A 17,211-nucleotide genomic window follows, 5' to 3' on the forward strand; every position below is an offset into this window, starting at 1 on the left:
TTCCTCCGTCTAGCAGAAAGCCACAACATCCTTTAGAGCAACAGTCCCTAAACTTTTTTTTTTTAATTGCTTACAACCATCAATAATAAGCTTTTGAGCACCTTCATTTACATTAATTTATCCATGTATAAGCAATATGTGTGTACAATTTTCCTAAAATATTAAGTATATTAAAAAACAAAAACAGGGACTTCCCTGGTGGCACAGTGGTTAAGAATCCACCTGCCAATGTAGGGGACACAGGTTCGAGCCCTGGTCTGGGAAGATCCCACATGCTGCAGAGCAAATAAGCCCATGTGCCACAACTACTGAGCCCGCGTGCCACAACTACTGAGCCCATGCGCCACAACTACTGAAGCCCACGCACTTAGAGCTCCGCAACAAAAGAAGCCTCTGCAATGAGAAGCCCATGCACCGCAACGAAGAGTAGCCCTGCCGCAACTAGAGAAAGCCAGCACGCAGCAACGAAGATGCAACGCAGCCGAAAATATTAAAAATAAATAATTAATTTGAAAAAAGAGAAACTTAAAAAAGATTAAATAAAGAATGCATAGAAATTCTAATATGATGCTGTTGTACCCCAGTAGATTGGCCCCCTTTGGGGCGGGCACCTTCCATTTTGGAGATCTCTCCTTAGGAATATTAATGGTGAATTACATGGTCTGAATGGCATAACTGAGTTTTCAAACTACTCTCGCCAGGTCTGGAAACATGGTTTTTATTCCTCCCATTCATTAACCTGACAGTGTAGGCCTTACAGAGCCCTATCTTGGTTATTCTGAATTATTCTGATTAATGGCAGACAGTGCTGGCCTCAGATGGCCATGTTGTTCTGCCCTGATCATCATAGCAAAGATAGAGTGAACTGATCCGTTTTCTGCACAAAGAATATTAGGCTCCAGCTGCTGAGGTCAAAGGCCAAATGAAACGTCACCTGGGGCTCAGGTTCAGAGCCAGAATCTATCTATTCCCTGGAGATCTGGGGCCCTGGGATCAGAAGACAAGCACAACTGGACACTAAAATGCTGCTAAAGCAACGCTCGAGATGCCTCATGGGACTGTGGTGTCGTGGCTGTTACCACACCCCAGATCCTTAAACCTGTGAGCCTGAGCCTTGAACCTTAGCAGAGACTCTGCAGAACCCCCAAACTTGCTGAGGAGTTTACAAAATCATCTCGTTACCCACTTTCACAGATTTTCTAAATAACAGCCTTACTGCGATATAATTCACATTTCATAAAATTCACCCATGTAAACCAATTCAATGGTTTTTAATATATTCACAGATATGTGCAACCATCACCACTCAATTTTAGAACATTTTCATCATTCCAGAAAGAAACTCATTGGCAAGCACTCCCCAGTTTTCCCCAACAACCCTTCCCTCCTCCCTCCAGCCCAGGGCAATCTATTCCCTGTCTCTATAGATTTGCCTATTCTGGACATTAGATATAAATTGAACCATATAATATGAGGTCTTTTGTGACTGGTTTCTTTTACTTAGCATAATGTATTCAGAGTTTATGCATGCTGTAGCATGTATTTGTACTTAAATTTTTTGTTTTCAAGTAATTCTGCATTGTATAGATATACCACATTTTATTTGTCCATTTTTCAGTTGATGGACATTTTAGTTGTTTTGACTTTTTGGCCATTATGAATAATTCTGTTATGAACATTCATGTACAATTTTCTGTATGGGCATACTTTTTCATTTCTCCTGGGTATATGTCTAGAAGGAGAACTGCAGGGTCATGTGGTAGCTCTATGGAGCTGTCAGACCATTTTCCAAAGTCGCTGCATCATTGTATGTTCTTACCATAAACAACATTTGAGAGTTCCAATTTTTCTACATCCTAGCCAACATTTGTTATTAGCTGTCTTTTTGATTTTATCATCCTGGTGGGTATGAAGTGGATCTCATTGTTGATTTGATTTGTGTTTCCCTGAGAATTAGTGATGTTGAGCATCTTTTTATATGCTTATTGGCTATTTATACATCTTCTTGTACAAATGGGGAATGTCTACTCAAATCCTTTGCCCATTTTTAATTGAGTTGTCTTTATTATTAGGTTGTAAGAGTTTTTAATATTTTCTAGATACAATTACCTTAGTAGATATATGATTTACAAAAAATTTTCTTTCTGTAGGTTGTCTTTTCACTTTTTTGGTGCCTTTTGAAACACAAAGTTTTTAATTTTGATGATGTGCAATTTATCTATTTTTTCCTTTTCTTGCTTGTGCTTTTGATGTCATGTTTAAGAAAACTATTGCCTAATTCACGACCATGAATATTTACACCCAAGTTTTCCTCTAAGAGTTTTATAGTTTTAATACTTATATATAGGCCTTTGATCAATGAGCTAATTTTTCTATATGGTGGGAGGGAGGCATGCAATTTCATTCTTTTGCATGTAGATATCCAGTTATCAAAGAACCATCTGTTGAAAAGACTATTCTTTTCCCCATGGAATTGTCTTGGCGTTATTGCTGAAGATCAATTGATCATAAAGATGAGGGTTCGGGACTTCCCTGGTGGTCCAGTGGTTGGTCCAGTGGTTAAGACTCCACGCTCCCAATGCAGGGGGCCTGGTTTTGATCCCTGGTCAGGGAATGCTGCAACTAAGAGCCCGCATGCCATAACTAAAGAGCCTGCATGCCACAACTAAAGAGCCCATGTGCTGCAATTAAGACCCAGTGCAGCCAAATAGATAAATAAATATAGTTTTTTTAAAAAGATGGGGTTTATTTCTGACTTTTCATCTTTATGTTTCATAGATTTACATAGGCCTTTTACTGTTCTACTTCTACTGTTTACTCAGTAGAACTTAGTTAAGATTTTAGGAATGCTTCTAATTGAAGCCCAGGAAGAAATTAATAATCAATAAATTATGCTCTGTGTAATGGAATGTTATGAAACCATTAAAAAGCATTAAGAAATTCTGTATCAATTGACATGGAAAGACAACCACAATATATTTTTTGACTAAAATCAAAACAAAGCAAAACCAAAAACCTCTGACCCAGGTTATAAAACAGTATATGGCCCCCATATATGTATATACTTCTATATGTTTTTATAAAGTCTAATTTTATAAATAATGGACAGAATGTATGTATGGGGGTGATCTTGGGAGGCCTCGGCCTACAGCAGCTTGAAGCGGCATTTCGATTCCTGGCCAGAGATGGAAGTTGGGCCATGGCAGTGAGAGCACTGAATCCCAGACAGTAGACCAGTGGTCAGTGACAAGGCCCTGGCCCATCAGCTCTGTAGAAATGAATTTCCCCATAGAGACAGAAAGTAGTGAAGCAAGTAAAGTGTTTTTTAGGAGGGAAACGAGTATGTGTGGATAGACACATGGGCGGGCTCAGAGAGAGTCACGCCCTCATGGTAGTTTGAATCACTTTTACAGGGCATTTCTTCCGGTTTTTCTTTGGCCAATCATCTTGCTTGGCCTGGCTCTGAGTCTGTATTTGGTATCTCTCAGGGTCCTCCCATGTGTGGGCGCATACCTTTTAGCCAAGATGGATTCTAGCAAAGAGGCCTATGGGTAGGTTGACATACCTTACTATGAAGTGACGCCCCCTCCCTTTTGACCTCCGAGGAGCCTTTCTGCGCATGTGTAGTCGGGGAGGTCTCCTTGACTTTGAGAAGGAGGAATGGGTGGTCTTTTATCTCTCATCTGGGCAGGGCTCAGCTCCTCTCTCCTGCCATTTTGGAGTATTTGTCCATAGGGGAGAAGCTGTTCAGCCTGGGGCCCATCTATCTCCTGCCTCAGGGGGAGGATTTACTTTGTAATTTATTTTTCTCATTTTAATGTTTGTGATGAAATAAATATATTAAAATTGAAATTCAGAAAGAAATTAACAATCAAGCCTCCAGAAGGCAGAAAGCAAGATAGCACCAAGAATCTCAACAGCATTGTTCCTGAGTTCTGCCATACTGAATCAGCTCAAAGGATCCCAATTTTTGTGCCTCTTTTCCAAATTCTCAGGTGAGAGAATCTGATTGGTGTATTTGGGTGAGATATCTTCCCTTAAAGCAGTCCGTTATGGCTGGGAACATAGCTGCAGAGCACAGACATTGTTACTATGTTACAGGGCCCATCTTTCTGTTGGGAACCATACAAAGACAATACATCCAACTCCTGGACCACTGCAGTATCATCTTTTCTCCCTGTCTCCAGTCTTTCTTTTTTTTTTTTTGGCCATGCCACGCAGCAAGCGGGATCTTAGTTCCCTGACGAGGGATCGAACCCAGACCCCCTGCAGTGGAAGCACAGACTCAACCACTGGACCGCCAGAGAAGTCCCTCTCCAGGTTTTCTTAACTGGAAGGGTATGAAGTACTAAGCCCTACAGAAAGTGAGTTGAGTGACTGTTTTCTCAGTTCTTCCAAGTCCATAGCTAGTTCCATTCTAGATATGTAAGAGAGAAGTTGATCTATCAAAAATATATCAGATGCCTTAAGGCATTAAGGATTAATGTTATGGAGGAACGCCAGTTGAGAAGAGCGCGTAGACATGGAGGAAGTTAGATGTCTAGGCATGTGCTCTTGGCTGGTAGGTGTCCAGGGGTATCATCCTCATCCCCCATCCCCACCTCTGCTCACATACGTACATCCACATGCAAGCATATGGGTGTGCTTTGCATACATAAGCAAAAAGGGAGACCTGGAACTAGATAGGACCAGACCTTTACATCCCAAGAGTAAGCAACATTTTATAAATTGTATAATCCTACTCTGTTTATTTCTGTAATGCCAGAGTGTGAAAATAGAGCATCTGGGTGTTTTCCCGAAAAAGAAAGCAGCAGTTACCTGATTAAAACCCTCACAGCAGCTCATCACTACCTGTAGGATAACATGTAACCTTCCTGACCTAGCCCACCTGACAGTCACAATCAGGTCCTTGCCCTCCTTTTCCTTCCCTCCCATACACCTCATATCCTAAACACACACACACCTTAAACCCATGGCCTTCTCACTCTGTTCCCTTTGCCCATGCTACCTGACCTTCTCTTGCTGACTCTTCAAGACCCTGCTTTAATGTTACCTCTACTATGACGCTTCCCGATTCATCCTCTCTCCTTCCCACAAAATTAGAACGTCTCTATTCCACGCTCCCTTGGCCCTTTCTACATCATTCTATCACATCACTCTCACATTGTTTTCATCACTACATATCTGTCTCCTGCCAAGAACATGTATCTCCCCAGAGCAGGAGTCTCTTCACACCAAGCATAATCTGTGTTCACCGTAGATGTCAAGGAATGTTATTGAGTGAATGTGTGTAAAGAAATTGCACTGATTATTTTTGCTGTTAGGCAAAGTCTACCAGTTATCTCTAGCAATCAAATATAAAGGGTGATGTTTATTTCCGATTTGAAAAATCCAAAGGATTTTCCCAGAAGCCTTTCCAAGAAACTAGGATCACCTTACAACAACTATTCTGGTAAATCAGGAGAAATGACTTTCACCTGAGCTACTTCAAGTAACTGTGGGTGAAGGATGGCCAACCGAGAGGAACTATTCAGATTAGTCTTTTTATTATTTAATTTCACTTAAAAAATGTCAGCATTACTTCATGCTGCACAAAATCTTCGAAGGAAGGCTAAAGGGCTGATGGTCCCGTTTTTTTTCTTTCCTTGTCAAAAAGAGGAGAAAATGAATATTGTTATCATCTGAGAGAAAAGTGGAGCAACCACAAGCCATCTGCCTGGTTAGTGACACTATTTCTCAGCACGAAATGGCACATAAATCCTATATCCTGTTTAGTGCAAGGAATTGTTATTCATCACGCACAGGCCAGCATTTGAAATTCATTTATCTGAGTTCCGTAGCCTTGTGTTAATACCTATAGTTGGAGGCTCTGATTTCATTCTCTGGAGCAACGAGGACCTCACAGACAGCGATCTGCATGCATGGGATTTTGTACAAGAGTCAAGATTGGGTCCCAAGAGAAGGGCAAATAAGAATAAAGAAGAAAACAAAACAAAGCTAAAAGAAAGAGAAAAAAAGAAACAATAAAACCCAGAGAGCAACCTATTAATCCGGGAAGAAAATGCATTCCATCATTTTCATTATTAGAACTCCCTTTGTTTTTACTCTCAGTCAAGTCAGTCAACATAAGTTTCCTTTCCCATTTAATTCCCAAGGGGCACCTTTGATGTCCAGGAAAAGTACCAAGCTGAATGGTTCAGAAAATCTATTTACTCCTAGTAGAAATACTACACAGGAGACCACTTTTGTTCTTGCTCCGATCTTTCTCCTCCTCGTTTTCTATAGGGATTGGTGTGAAAAACCCCAAACCAAAGGCTTACGTGCCACGTCCAGGAACTACAAAGAATGGGGTCCGGGGCAGCCACATCCGACTCCTCATCCTGGCGTGGCGTGAGGAGCCTCGAGAGCGGGTGTGGAGGGAGGATGTGCTCCAGCGAAATGAGAAGCCGAGCGCCCGGCCCTGCTCCCAGGAGAAAAAACAGTGCCGAGTGGACCTGACGCCACTCAAGCGTACAGGTTGTCAGGAGGGCGTTGTCCTTTATTTTATTCTCAAATTTAGAGGAATAAGCCACTTATCCCCACTCTGTAGCTCCAGGTCAATCATATGTTTCCTGGTTAGTTCTTTTTTTTTTTTTTTTTTTTTTTTTTTTTTTTGCGGTACGCGGGCCTCTCACTGTTGTGGCCTCTCCCGTTGCGGAGCACAGGCTCCGGACGCGTAGACTCAGCGGCCATGGCTCACGGGCCCAGCTGCTCTGCAGCATGTGGGATCTTCCCGGACCGGGACACGAACCCATGTCCCCTGCATTGGCAGGCGGACTCTCAACCACTGCGCCACCAGGGAAGCCCAGTTCTTCTTTGTTGAAATTCAATTTCCTCCAGACACATATATCCAAATGCCCATGAGATGTCTGGCTCAGCCTGGGCAACGCTAAACTCATCCTCTTCTTCCCTAAACGTGCTGCTTCTCCGGCTGTCTCCTCTGGCTCAGGGTATTGGCACCACCTCGATCCCAGCCACACGGGCTGAAAATTGAGAAAACACCTCATCTCCACGCCCTCCTTCAAATCCAGCCTCCCACCCCAGAACCACATCACCAGTTACTAAATTCTGGCTAATTGATCTCCTAATTATTTCTCAGTTTCTCCCACCAGCCTTCTCTTTTTCCACTCTAGTTCACCATTTCTTCCTGAAAAGCACTTTTTGGTGCATAAGAGACACTTCATGGGGCTTCCCTGGTGGCGCAGTGGTTGAGAATCTGCCTGCCAATGCAGGGGACACGGGTTCGAGCCCTGGTCTGGCAAGATCCCACATGCTGTGGAGCAACTGGGCCCGTGAGCCACAACTACTGAGCCTGCGCGTCTGGAGCCTGTGCTCCGCAACAAGAGAGGCCACGATAGTGAGAGGCCCGCGCACCGCGATGAAGAGTGGCCCCCGCTCGCCGCAACTAGAGAAAGCCCTCGCACAGAAACGAAGACCCAACACAGCCAAAAATAAATAAATAAATAAATTTATAAAAAAGAGACACTTCATGAATGTTTGGCTTTGATGGAATGAAAAAGTAGCCTCCCATCCATTTCTTATAGGGTGAATGACTACCAGATTCTCTAGAGTTGGGCTGAAGAGGGAAAACAGAACAGGATTTCATGAGATGCCTGAGAGGAAGTAGTGATCAAAGGGGAGATAACCCAATTTTCCTCTGCTTTCACCAGCCTATCACTGAAATACTTCATAGTTGACCCTCTGTCCTGTCTTTTTTTTTTTTTTTTCCCCCCTGACACTCAGCTCTTTATTAAGTGAGGAGCTGTGGTCTGGGAAAGGGGAGGCTGGGATGGACCAGCGCCCATCTCGGGGGATTTTCCTGGACATCAGGCGTTCCTCCACGCAGGTTTAGAGGAAACACCTTCACGGATCAAATCCCCAGAGAGCAGCGCTCTCTGCAAGCAGCAGGGGTAGGAGGGGCGCCCGGGGCACAGCGGTGCCCCTGGGGCAATAGGGCTTCGGCGGCGGCTGTACGTGTGCACGGCACACCGTCCGGGCCTACCAGGAGCTTCTGGAAGTTCAAGGCGACGTCGCTGAGGCGCACCGGAGACCAGGCGAGGAGCTTGCGGTCGCTCACGAGGGCAGGGGCGTCGTCACTGGGCATGCGCAGCGCCTCGCGGAGGCAAAGAGCCGGTGCGCCTGCGCGCCGTTCCCCCTCGCCCTTGGCCCGGAGCCTGAGATGGGGCTCGAGCCCGCCGTCTGGTCGCACGTACCTGAGGCCCTTCAGCATCTCCTCATTCTTGTCAGTTTCCTGCGGAAGAGAAGAGCAGCTGGGACCCGGGACCGTGACGGGAGGGGAAGCCTCCTGACCGCAAACATGGAGTTTGCCCATGAGTCACTGGACTGTTGCCTTTCTTGCAAAACCCCTGCGTGGACTTGAACCCCAGTCGGAACGAGCGCGGGCGGGAAGCGAGCCGGAGGCCCGCCTCTCCACACCCAGGGCGCACGCGGCCGCGGGGCCCGCCGGCGCTCCTGACCCGGGTCGCGCTCCCACCCCCGCTCCGCCCTGCGCACCTGTTGCCCAAACTGCTTTCTCGGGAAGCCGAGCGCGACCAGGCCCGGGGCCCCCGAGGTGACGCCGCTGCAGCTCATTCATCTGGGTGTGGTCCCGGACCGTCTTGCCTCCGAACGACGCCACGTTCTCAGTGAGCAGCGCCTTGGCCCGCAGGGAGCCCAGGCTCATGGGGTCCCCACCGGCCAGCGGGCGCGCAGAGGAGGGGACACGGAGCGCTGAGCTGTGCACGTGGCCAGGGTGTGTCGGAAAGCGGAGAGCCGCGGGGTCGAGAGCCCCTCTGTCCTAACAGTCCTTTTGCAGCTAGGCTCTGCACATGGAATAGTATCCAATGATCTCAGTCATCTGTGGGTTACAAGAGTGCTTATCAAAAACACCAATTGTCCGGAATCTTGTTGAAATGCAGACTCTAATTGAGGAGGTTAGGGTGCAGCCTGAGCTTCCTAACAAATTCCCGGTGATGCTGAGGCCGCTGGGTGACAAAAGCTTAGTCTCTTTCAGAGTAAAATGTCATTGTCACAAACCATAACCCTGTCACTATTGAAGCATTAAAAGTGACTCAAGGGGCTTCCCTGGTGGCGCAGTGGTTGAGAGTCCGCCTGCCGATGCAGGGGACACGGGTTCGTGCCCTGGTCCGGGAAGATCCCACATGCCGCGGAGCGGCTGGGCCCGTGAGCCATGTCCGCTGAGCCTGCGCGTCCGGAGCCTGTGCTCCGCAGCGGGAGAGGCCACAACAGTGAGAGGCCCGCGTACCGCAAAAAAAAAAAAAAAAAAAAAAAAAAGTGACTCAAGGCTCTGCAAGCCTCCAAGTTAAGTAGTTTCAGAGCACGTCAGGACCAGAGCAGGACAGAAAAGGGCAGGAAATGGATATGGGCTGGTGAGTGGAAAATTTCTGCAGCTCATCAGCCCTTAAAATAAAAGCTTCAGACTGGATTGGGAGTTCTCATCCTCTTTGTAGAAATGCGTGACCATTCAAAAACATGTCATCCCTAAGGACAGAGTGGGGATAAGGCCACTCTTGACATGGTCTGTTGGACACTCTGACCAAGAGTCGAGGTCAGGTCTAACAGGAAGCAAACAACAGGTGGTGGACACCTCAGCCTAGTCCCCTTCTCTGCCTGTTTTGGCTTCGGACACCACACAGAGAATCGGACCGCAAACTCCCACCTCACCCGACAAGTCAAGTCTTTTTAGGGACCCTGGGCAAGTATGTATTGGTTCAGACACTATTCTAAATAAAAGGGCTGGCTTTTCCAATTAAATTCCTGCCTTCTTTTCCAAGGAGCACCTTCATGTCTAAGAAAACATAAGTAGGAGAGAATGGCTTCCACACACTAAGACCTATGCCAGATGCATTGAAAACTCAGCAAAAGAAGCCAAGGCAAACTGATCATGGGAAACACATAGGACATTTGGATCAGAATGTTAGCCTTCGAGTTCCTTGTCTACAGAGCCTTAGAATGCAAACTGCTGAGGCTTCGCACATCCAGCTTAAAGGGAAAAAGGATTCTCTGACCTCATTGCCTCAGAAAAGCTCACTAGGTCACATTTCCGGCTTGGGCCACCAAGCCCTCCTTTGGCTTTTCCTTCCTATGCACAAAATTTCAGAAGTCACTGTGTGGCTGAATTTCCTTCGGTAACAGAAAAAACAGTCATTATTGTTGAATGCAAGGAACTGATCTGACCTAGAGTCAATGATTTCTTCCTGCAAGTGGCAAAGCCTGTTTCCTCCAGCTGATAATGAAACCCTGGAAAGGCACTGAACACGCATTTTCAAAAAGCAAATCATCCATGGCAAGGATGCAGTCCTGTACCTTTTTCAATCAAAATTTGAAGAATCGTATTTTAAAACAACTTTTTCTATTGTGGTAAAACGTATGTAACATAAAATTCACCATTTTAATGATTTTTAAGTGTACAATTCAGTGGCATTATGCACATTAAGAATCATATTTTTAAAATAAATAGCTGTAAATGGGTCCCTAGTCTCTCTGAAGAAATACACTCAATAAGGGCAACAAAGAAAGAGCTACAGTTTTCATTCCAGAGAAGGATGGAAAACTGTGATACTTCCATACGAATAATTTAAAGGCCTAGAGCAAGGGGGAAAAAATCCTATATCCTTCTTTTCCAGGGAAGGTGAGCTAGAGTATTAAGGAGATTTCTACTCACCTCTCAGCTTCAGGAGAGGTCCCTCAATATTTGCTGGATGTACTGTCTGTGTGGCCAGCAGGCCTTGCTGGGCTCATGCCATTTGCAAGATTCACTGATAGAGTACATCTTCCTACACATGGAGAAAAGATAGTCTCCCTATCCCACATAAAAGAGTACAGTTTAGGGGAAAACTGTACTAGGCTTTGGGGTCAGAAAGATCTGGCTGAAACACCAGTTCTGCTGCTTCTGGTGTCGTTGCAAGTTCCTTAAGCACTTTGCTATAAGATGAGGATTAATATTAGTATCTACTTCACAGGGTGGTCATAAGGGTTAAATTAGATAAGAGGATTAGTCAGGATACAATAGGTTCTGCTGCAGTAACAAATGAACCCCAATATTTCAATGGCTTAACCTGATCAAATTTTACTTCTTGCTCATGTCATAGTCTGAGGGGGGCAGGTGGCTTTCCTCCAAGGGTGATCAAGGATCTCGGTTGCTTCCAAACAGCTTCTCTGACATCTTGGAGGTCTTTGCTTCCTGATGAATGTAGGACCCACACTGGCTCTTTACACCCTTGGCCTCAAAGTAGCTATGTCTTTTCTGGTTACAGTTCTTTGGAAATAAGCATGTATATCAGTCAGAATCTGAGCAAAAAAGAAACAAACAAAAACAGATGGCACACTCTAAAGGGCCACTTATTTAATGGATTACTTACAAAGGTGTAAGCAGGGTTAAAAGAAATCAGAAGGGATGGTGAGGCCTCCCAAGACTGCCAACAACTCAGTGCAGGTCCTGGATTTTCAGTAGCTGAAACTCAGGGAGCAGATGTGAGATGGGAGGCTGGAAAAAGATAACCTAATCTCTCTCTCCTCTCATGTTTCTGACTTGCTGTTGCCTCCCAGTGATCAAACTCAACTACACACCAGAAGTCAGTGGAGCCTGGGGGATGCATCCACGCAAGTTCAGCTTCCTGGGGGGGCCCAGAGCAGGGTGGAAAAGTGGATCTGGAGCAGCAGGTGGAGAATCCCCACCACAACATGCAGAAGGCTTAGACATGTTCTGAGTACATAGTGAGCACTGAAAAAAAATGAGTGAAAGAAGTTAAGAAAATATAAAAAAAAATTTAAATGTAGCTTATGTTTTTTGAGGTCCTCACAGTTCACTTTACTTCTGACAAAGAGAAATATACATTTGCTAAGGAGAATTTTTCTCTCCACAGCGCAGATTTTTCAACAAGGGCTCAGTGTCCAAAGCTGGGCTGTCCTTTCTCTCTCCTAAAAGATGAGTTTAACGGGAACAGTAGTGTTTTGTTTGCAAAGCAAGAAGCATTGATAGCTCCGCCCCGAAGAACTTTATCTGTGCAGCCAGTAATTACAACCTAAGTTAGGTTGAATGGCACCGTTACCCTGATAACCGCTGTTACTGTTTTCACTCTTTCACTTGCCAACAAGATCCTCTGGTCCCTTATCTTGTACTGGGGCCAACGCAACAAGAGCGGGAGAAGTTGAAATTCTGACACTTCAAAGCACAGGACAGTGTGAACAAGCTGGTGAGTTGTTTGTGTTGGGCTTTGCTAAGTAATGGGCTGGGTTCGGTGCCAGTAAAGAGCTTTGGAGAGTAGTGCTCGATGTTTATTCATATATAGTCTCTCATTCTGCACGAAAGTGAAATGATCTTTTCCAAGGATCAAATTCATTTCTTGTTGCTTTCCTCCAATTCAGTATTTTGATGTCAGAAACTCAGGGAAGTTTTGAAATTGAAGGAAATTTAGAAGTCGTTTTGCCCAACCTCTTCACATACCATCGATGTCTTGGAGAGACTGGGGTTCAGCCTCTCCCTGAGCCCATTCAGTGATGGGACACTTCCTGGTGCAAGCAGCTCCTGTGCGTGTGCTTTGAGCCACGTAGGGAGCTCTGGTGGCATTATCTCCTTTAGTCCCCACAGCTCCCTGGGGCAGCTACTATCATAAGCCCCACTTCCCAAGTCAGGAAGCCAGAGCAGAGAAGTAACTTGCCCAAGGACACACAGCTAAACCACACTGAAGCAGGAGCTCAAACCCAGGTCTGTTTTTCTCCAAACCCCAAGCTCTTCTCCATTAGGGTCTCCAAGTACCTTTTCGGACACCCCGTCCCCACCAGGAACTCTCTGAAATATTCTTACCCATCATTTTAGCTAATCACTGTAAGTTTTACATGATATCAAAAGTGGGAATGAAAAAACAACTGTTCCTGATAATTTACATTTTGTACCACTTTACTGTTTACGGAGCATGTCAGTAGCTTCACTTGAACCTTTCAACAGTTCTTTGAGATAGTTATCACTACCTCTAGTTTACCTGTTAGAAAGTTGAGTTTCACAGCCATAAAAAAGAATGAAATGATGTCATTCGCAGCCACATGGATGGACCTAGAGATTGTCATACTGAGTGAAGTAAGTCAGACACAGAAAGACAAATATGATATCGCTTTTATATGGAATCTAAAAAAATTGGTACAAATGAACTTATTTACAAAACAGATATAGAGTCACAGATGTAGGACACAAACTTATGGTTACCAGGGCAGCGGGGGAGGGATAAACTGGAAGATTGGGATTGACATATGCACACGACTATACATAACATAGATAACTAATAGGGACCTACTGTATAGCACAGGGAACTGTTCTCAATACTCTGAAATGACCTATATGGGAAGGAAATCCAAGAAAAGAGTAGATATATGTATACGTATAACTGATTCACTTTGTTGTACATCTGAAACTAACACAACATTGTAAATCAACTATACTCCAATTAAGAAAATAAAGAGGGGACTTCCCTGGTGGTCCACTGGTTAATATTCCACCTTCCAATGCAGGGGGTGTGGGTTCGCTCCCTGGTCAGGGAGCCAAGATTCCACATGTCTCGCGGCCAAAAAACCAAAACGTAAAACAGAAGCAATATAGTAACAAATTCAATAAAGACTTTAAAAAAAAAAAAAGAAAGTTGAGTTTCAGAGAGTGGGCATACGGTCATATGTGTAAGAGGGTGGGAGAGCCACGAGCAGAGCCCAGTTCCTTTAGATTTTGGCCCTATGCTGTTTTCACTACTCCATGCTACTGACAGCAAAAGGTGAAACAAGGAGGTATCACTTTGGTCCTGGGTTCCATATTACTTCCTCGCTTGTACTGGTGGCTTTCTGAACTGTTGCAATTAGGAGGTTCAGTCTTTCTAATAAATCTGCCTCACATCTGCTCCTTAGATCTGAATCCCAATGAAAAATTCTGTCTCCATCAACTTTACTACCTGACCTCGACCCAAACTAGTATCTGCCCTGCTTTATCAACCGTGTTTTTGGGACTGTATCTTAGGGACAGTGGGGCAGATCAGACAGAAAGCAGTCTAGAGCCACAGCCATACAATGATGCTTCTATTTGTTCCACAGGATGCCAAACAGCTGCTTTTAAATATCCAGATGTCTGGCATCATGTAGAACAAAACTTTGATTCATTGGCCAAATATTCCACTGTCATCTAATTAATCAACATATGCTTGAATGTTTTGTCATCTCACAGACTGTATGTTTGCTTAGAAGTGACTAGATTTTAATATTTCAGCTTCCAAAAAGTATCTCTCAACAAAAGCCCCCCCCACTATTTTCCAATGCATAAGTCTTCTTTTCTTGTTGCTCGCCAATCTGACAAAGAGAGAAAAGTCCTGCACATTTTACAAACTATTTAATCAGCTAAATGCATCTGCATCAAAGGCCAGTGTGTTCTTCTGTTGAGAAAAAAGCAAATCTTGGTTTTCCCTAGTGTGATGAAGCCCAAACCCATGTAAGCAACACACGTTAAGCATTCCTTACTCTGTCTTTGAGTTCATTTGATTTATTCTTTTTATTTAGGTATAATTGACATATTACATGATATTAGTTTCAGGTGTACAATGTGATGATTTGGCATTTATACATATTATAAAATGATCACCACAATAGGTCTAGTGACCATCTGTCCCCACAGAGAGTTACAAGACTTTTTTTTCTTGTGATGAGAACTTTTAAGATTTGCTCTCCCAATAAACATGTTAAAAAAAAAAGATTTGCTCTCTTAGCAAATTTCAAGCATCTTTGGTTTTATATCCTGTACTTTACATAAACTATTCATTGAAAATTGTTTCACTGTTTTTCCTAATTGTTTTCCTCTTACATGGCTACCTGGAAACACATTTTCCAGGAAATTTGCAATGAGGACTGGAAGCGGTCCAGTGAACAAGATTTCTAAGCTTTCTCTCCAGAAGCAGTGGTAGCTTTGTCCTCCTTGAGATCCTTAGATACACCTTAAATGTCTTTACTCTCTTGTGGACCCATTAACCTACTGCTACTCAAATTACTAATAGTATCTCCTTTGTATCAAGCTATCACTACAGGTGTCAGACTCTGTGCTAAGTGCTTTCAAGACAGGACTCCTTTAATTCTCTCAAGAAGCCTTTTTGGTATATTCCATGAAGAGCACCAATTTGCAAATGAGGAAACTGCAGCTTAGAGAGGATCATCAATTTGTTCAAGGTCACACAGCTACTGGGCATCAGAGCTGGGACTCTGAACCCCAGCCTAGTTGCCTCCAGAGCCCACGTGCTTAACCCGTCACTCCTCTGCTTTCAAAGTGATAGTCCTCAAACACGGAATGGAATCCACCAGCCCAGAGTGAAGCCCAGCACAGGATGGTCCTTCCCGGACTTTAGGCCTCCTGTCCTGTTCCCCTGAGGACTCCAGTTCGTCCCACATCCTAAGGTGCAACCCCACAGACCGCACGTCGTTCCCCAAACACCATACTTTTTTCTCCTCCCTTCATTTGCACACTCGGCTCTCCCCACGTGGAGCATCATACATGTCCAAACTCAATGTCTCCGTGCCCAACATCTTCCATGGGAAAATCCCCACTCATCCAGCAAGGATCACTCAAAGGTTAACGCCTCCCCAAAGTCCACCTGACCCCATGCTGGACCCCTCTTCTCCCATCATACCTTCCTTGGTTACACCTTTATCGTCCTTAGGGTGCCGGTCACGTGTTTTGAAATAATTCGTTTGCCTGTCCAGCTCTCTCATCAGCCTGGGAGCTTCTTGAGGAAGGGACCGATCTCATCTCTGTGCCTCCAGGGCCTGGCGCAATAGGTTCTCAGTGGGTGTTTATTGAATAAAAGATGAACTAAATATGCGCAAGTTGTGATGATGTGTGAGTGATTGCTAACACTTATTTAACACCTCCATGGAATTCAAACTGCTCAAAATTTGTGTTTCTATAGATTTCATTAGGACAGGACTCAATTTTTGTCTTCACAATCCTCCGGGCAGAGAGTTTCTGCTTTTGCTTTCTGTAGGACTGTGAAATTAACTTTTAATGAGAGAGAGAGAGAGAGAGAAATAGACACAAAGAGAGAGAGAGGGAGGGAAGGAGAGAGAAAGGGAGACAGAGAGAGAGAGAGAGGAAGGGGAGAGAGAGAGAGAGAGCTCTTTTTCTCTGCATCTCAATCCCAAAATCTCAAGGAAGATTTGATTAACTCAATTCTGACACTAGAACGATCACCACCAATAATCACATTATCCCAACACGACTGTTCCCATAATAACCATGTCGTTGGGAGGAAGAGGCAATTCCATTAAGTGAGAATGGGGGTGGGATGTTGAGCAAAGAAAATAACAGATGTCTGCGGTAGTCCGCTGACATCTGGGCTGAAAAACAATCTCTTACAGGGTTAGCAAAACCTTGTTTAGGAAATCATCCCTCTCACTGTTTTGGAGATTTTAATAAGGGCCTCTTAAAGACCAAAAGGTCACCCAAACTCAGAGAAATGCCTTTAATAGAGGCATTACAGGCCTGATGGATGGGATATTTAGGGGCCTAAAAGGCTTCTCAGAGTCTTCAAATGTAGGGAGTTGTGAGGTCCTTTCATAAAGCCAGAGACCTCTGCTTATTGACATGGATACTTTTGTCACCGGTAGAAGTTATTGGGCAGGTAAGTGCTAAAAGTAAAAATCTGCCAGCACCAACATCTGCAAAGCAAATGGTATCTAGAAGCCTGGAAGCACTGGGCCCAAGTCATCACTCAGTGAAACAGGTTCTATATTCGAGAATGGATTACTTCATCTGTCAGAGTTTCTCTTTCCTCATCTGTGAAAAGGAAATAGATAACAAAGCCACCTTCACTGAGTTGCTAGGAGGATCAAGTGAAACAAAGTGTAGAAAGCCTAGATATACAAATGTTATTTACTTGTGTTATTTTAGGGAGAAACAGAAAATAATGGAAGTACTCATTTAGAAGGGAATGGTAAATAAGGTTGTGTAAGTACTCATATTTTGACATTAAATTTTTCTCAATAATTAAAATGGAAACAACAAAAAACTATGGGGAAATGACGGTGGTACAGGTTAAATGAAGACGATTAATGTTATATTTTTCTACTATAATTTTATAAACAACATGAATACATATGATAAAGAACTAGAAAGGCAGTTCAAATAAAAACTAT

This window comes from Hyperoodon ampullatus, assembly GCF_949752795.1.
Source record: "Hyperoodon ampullatus genome assembly, chromosome: 16".
In the NCBI taxonomy this organism is placed as follows: Eukaryota; Metazoa; Chordata; class Mammalia; order Artiodactyla; family Ziphiidae; genus Hyperoodon; species Hyperoodon ampullatus.